Raw genomic sequence first — 5,452 nt, forward strand, 5'->3', positions numbered from 1 at the left:
GCACACACACTCCTCTGGCCTCTTGGCTGTACTGCCACCTGGTTCCATACTACAAAGACACAGGGGACACTGGACCACCAGACCACCATACTGGGTAAGTTGTATGGATCATCACCTCCCATCAGAACTAGGACTATCTTCAGGGGAAGGGGAACTGGAACCTGCAGTACAACCCTGCAGAGTTCAACCCTACAGGAGGATGGGGAGCTCAACTTGGGACTTGCAGCCAGAAATCTGCCTGAACTTCATGGGTCTGTGACTGGCTTGCTGAGACTCATTGACTTATATCTGCACACTGCTACTCACATTGTCTTTTGTGACAGCAGAGACATACCCTGAAGGAGGCCCTTCATTTTCATTTTTATTTTTTATTTCCAAAATTAGTATTATTGGTTTGTTTGTTTTTCTCCTCTTTATTTTTTTTCCTACTCTTTCCAAATTTTTGTTTTTCTCTCCTTTTTTTCTTCTTTATCTTCTCTTTCCTTTCTTGCTCTCTTATACTCACTCTCTTGCTGCCCCACATTGTTCATCTCCCTTTTTGTTCCTGTTCTGGCCCTCATTTGGACTTCTTCTTTATTTTTCTATTATCCTCTTTTTCCTTCTCTCACCTGTGTCCTCTGGCCTCACTGCTAACCTTCCGCTATCCTTCTACCTATCTATCCCTCCCTCCCCAACTCCTTCTTACTCCCCATCCTGAAGGGTAAAATTGTTACATTGAAGAGTTTATTCACTATAAACATATGTTGGGTTGATCTTCAATTTTGATTTTATTCACACATTTAAAGGTGATAGATTAATAACTACCACAAAATGTCATTTTTTAAGATGTACTTGATGCTATGGTGTTGCTGATTGTATCACTTGGGCTAAGGTGTTGTTATTGATCTAGTCAGTGGTCCTTCCTGGTATAATGAAAATGAGATAGCCTCAGACTCATTAGAGACTCAAAACCTAAAGACCAGCTATACCTCTGAGAAGCAATCATTCCATAAGGGTTCCAATTACAAGCAACAAAGATACTTACAATATGCAATTTCAAAGTATCAAACCAGGAGTTAAACCAAGGACAGTACCAAAAAACAAAAATGAGAAGACATTTAAGCAAGGCACAAACCCAGACTTCCACCCCATCAAGGGTAAACCCCAGGGGAAACGAGGTGGAAAAGTCTGATAATCAACCACCTGGACACCCTGAACTGATAGGACAGGAAGTAACAAAACAGATGAATGAGGCTCTAGAAAAATTCAAAGCAGAAATAATCTCCCAGATAACTACAGAGATGGTGAGCAGAGTGAAAGACATGATTAGAGGCTCTAGAACAGAAACAGATAAAAAAATACATGAGCTCAGAAACATGCTGGAAGCCCTCAATGCCCAGCATATGAAAGAAATGGAAACTATGATTGCCCAACAGAAGAAAGAAATGGAATCCATGAAACAGATTCAAACAGATATTCAGGAGAATAAAAACTCCACTGAAAACATGCACAGCAGATTAAGGGAATCTGAAGATAGAGTATCAGATTTAGAAGACAGGATTGCAGTTAAGGACCATGAAAACAGAGATTTTTTAAAAATAGTAAGGGACCACGAGAAATCAATCCAGCAGCTGCTAGACAATGCAAAGAAGAATAACATAAGACTGATAGGAGTCCACAAAAAAGCAGGAGAAAGTACAACTGACATTAAAAAACTGTTCACAGAAATAATAGTGGAAAACTTCCCAGACAGGTAGAGAATTGGATATACAGATAAGTGAGGCATATAGAACACCAACTAGCCATGATCAAAAAAAAATCTATATCTAGACATATAATAGTCAAGATCCCAGAAACCCAACAGAAGAACAAAATCTTACAAGCAGTTAGAGAAAAGAAACAAATCGCCTACAAAAGAAAGTCCATCAGAATCATAGCAGACTTCTCAACACAAACCCTCAACTCAAGGAGAGTCTGGAGTGAAGTATTTCAAGCCCTAAAAGAAAATAACTTCCAACCTAGACTGTTGTATCCTGCAAAATTATCTTTCAAAATTGATGGGGAAATTAGATACTTCCATGACAAAGAACATCTGAGAAATTTCATGATCACCAAACCAGCACCACAAGTAATTCTAAACAATATCCTCGAAAAAAACACTGAAGGTCACAACTCCCTGAGGCCCAAAGAGGGAACTCACCAGGTAAGGTAAGACACTAAAGGGAAAAGGGGAAAAATAAATAAAAGAGCCAACAAAAATAAAACATCATGACAAGGATGAATCAATATCTATCAATTATAACCATCAATGTTAATGGCCTCAATGCACCAATCAAAAGAAATAGACTGGCAGAATGGATTCAGAAGCAAAATTCAACAATATGCTGTATACAAGAAACACACCTAACTCAAAAATAAATTCATAGACTGAAAGTAAAAGGATGGAAAATAGTTCTCCACACCACAGGAACCCAGAAAAAAGCAGGGGTAGCAATCTTATTTGCAGACAAAGTAGATTTCAAACCAAAACTGATGAAGAGAGACAAAGATGGTCACTACATCCTTGTGAAGGGAACAATCCTAGAGGAAGAGATGACAATCATAAATATATATGCACCAAATATGAATGCCCCCAACTATACAAAACAAATATTAATGGACATGAAAAACCAAATAAGCACTAATACAGTTGTAGTGGGGGACCTCAGTACCCCACTATCACAAACAGACAGATCATCTAGACAAAAAATTAACAAGGAAATTCTAGAACTGAGCCAAGTTATTGAACAAATGGGCTTAATAGATGTTTACAGAGTGTTCCACCCCACAAAATCAGAATACACATTCTTTTTGGCTGCACACAGTTCATTCTCCAGAATAGACCACATGCTAGCTCATAGAACATGTCTAAGTAAATGTAAAAGAATTGAAGTTACTCCCTATATATTATCAGACCATAGTGCAATAAAATTGGAGATCAATAACATAAGAAACTGCAAAACCCCCACAGACACATGGAAACTGAATAATACCCTCCTGAACAGCCAATGGGTCACAGAGGAAATTAAAGAAGAAATTAAACAGTTTCTACAAGTAAATGATAATGCCAGTACAACATACAGGAATCTATGGGACACAATGAAAGCAGTTCTATGTGGGAAATTCATAGCAGTGAATGCCCATATTAGGAAAACAGAGAGAACTCAGATAAATAACCTAATGCAGAAACTCAAGCTCCTAGAAAAGAAGAGCATAACAAATCCAAAGCTCGTACAAGAGAGGAAATTATAAAGATCAGAGCAGAAATCAATGCAATAGAGACTAAGAGAACAATACAAAAAAATCAATGAATCAAAGAGCTGGTTTTTCAAAAGAATAAATAAAATCGATAAGGCTTTAGCCAACCTTATCAAAAAAAAAGGAAAGAAAAAGCACAAATACATGCAATTAAGAATGAAAAAGGTGAAGTCACAACAGATCCAACAGAAATCCAGAGGATCATCAATACCTACTTCAAGAACCTGTACTCTAATAAAATGGAAAACACAGAAGAAATGGGCAGATACCTAGATACACACGAATTTCCAAAGTTAAATGAAGAAGATATAGAAATTCTAAACACTCCAATTACAATGAGTGAAACTGAAAATGTAATAAAAAATTTACCAACAAAGAAAGGCCCAGGTCCCGATGGCTTCACTGCTGAATTCTACAAGATATTTAAAGAAGAACTATCACCATTACTCTTTAAACTCATCGAGGAAATTGAAAGGGAAGCAAGGCTTCCAAATTCTTTCCTGGGAACAAGTGTTACTTTGATTCCAAAACCAGGGAAAGACCCAACCCAATAAGAGAGCTACAGGCCAATCTCCCTAATGAACATAGATGCAAAAATCCTCAACAAGATACTGGCAGGGAGCAAAACCAACACCTGGCTCAGAGCAGCCACCGCTGAGGTCTCTGGCCAGTGTCACTTCCAAGAATCCACAAGGATGAGGAATATCATTGTGAACCTCTTCAAGGGCCTCTTTGGCAAAAAAGAAATGCAAATTCTCATGGTGGGCCTGGATGCTGCCAGGAAGACGACAATTCTGTATAAACTGAAGCTTGGTGAAATTGTGACCACCATTCCTACCATAGGTTTCAATGTTGAGACCATCGAATAAAACAAATCAGCTTTACCGTGTGGAACATGGGTGGCCAGGACAAGATCCAGCCACTGTGGCACCACTACTTTCAGAACACCCAAGGCTTGATCTTTGTGGTGAACAGCAATGACAGAGAGCATGTGAATGAGGCCCGTGAGGAGCTCATGAGGATGCTGGCTGAGGATGAGCTCCAAGATGCTATCCTCCTCGTGTTTGCCAACAAGCAGGACCTCCCCAATGCGATGAATGCAGCTGAAATCACAGACAAGCTGGGGCTGCACTCTCTACGCCACAGGAACTGGTACATTCAGGCCACCTGTGCCACCAGTGGGGATGGGCTCTATGAAGGACTGGACTGGCTGTCCAATCAGTTCCAGAACCAGAAGTGAGGCAGAACCCCCTTCCCCTCACTTCCTCCTCTCTGCCCTCCACTTTTCTCTCATGTGGCAAACATGCAACTCTGTGGTCCCGAGTGCCAGAAGCTGCTTCCATGGATTGGTCAGTGTGCACGCACTGTGCTGCACATGTGCAGATGCAGCCTGCAGCCAGGTTTTTATTTAATGTAAATAGTTTCTGTTTCTACTGAGGCAGTTTCTAGTACTCCTATGCAATGTTACTCAGCTTTCTTGTTGTAAGAAAAGAAAAGAATCAACTCACTGTCCGTACTGAGAAGGGATTTGGGTGCATAGGCACCTGGCCTCCAGGAGCCACTGGGCTGTGTGTAGATTGGTATCAAGATTCATTCAGTTTTTAACCCAAACTTAGTGCATTTTTAAAAATAGTTAAAAATTACAAGATAAGGAGAACACTTGAACACACAGGAGACTATGCCTAGAGTAGGTTTTGCAGTTCTGCCTGAACACTAGTCATCAGATCGGCTGTTGCACTGGACACACAAGACATGACGAACAAATGCCATCCACTGCATGGTCAAAGTAGAGACTCTGTGGCCTGCCTGTCTTTGGTTCACCTGCATTCCACACCATGCTTGTACTCATGTTCACACGGTCCCCTCAGGGTGGGCTGGGAGGGCTGTGATGGGGGCATGGGGACCAGCCTCACCCTTGCCTGGTGCAGCTGGAGTGGCAGCCCCTGTCCTCAGTGCCCATTCAGACAAGTTGGCCAGTCTGGGTCTCACCAGCAGGAGCGCCTGCAAGCTGGGTCGGTCGGTCCATTCCAGACCACAGTCCTGGAGCACCCCCACCTCCATGTGTGAAATAGCTTCCTCCCTCGGCCCGTAAGGGTTGATTTGCCATCAGAAAAGATGACCTCTACTTTTTTCTTTTGTATTTTGATAAACACTGAAGAAACTGGAGCAGTTAAAT

The 5,452-nt window shown here is 41.1% G+C and overlaps 1 pseudogene; it reads left to right on the forward strand.

Moving 5' to 3' along the window:
• The first annotated feature begins 3,956 nt into the window (after nucleotides 1-3,956).
• LOC147824563 (ADP-ribosylation factor 1 pseudogene) lies at nucleotides 3,957-4,559 on the forward strand (annotated as a pseudogene).
• Nucleotides 4,560-5,452: the final 893 nt, after the last annotated feature.

This window comes from Heterocephalus glaber, unplaced genomic scaffold, assembly GCF_053883595.1.
Source record: "Heterocephalus glaber isolate CG9 unplaced genomic scaffold, H.glaber_assembly_v1.0 deba00001538, whole genome shotgun sequence".
Classification (NCBI taxonomy): domain Eukaryota; kingdom Metazoa; phylum Chordata; class Mammalia; order Rodentia; family Bathyergidae; genus Heterocephalus; species Heterocephalus glaber.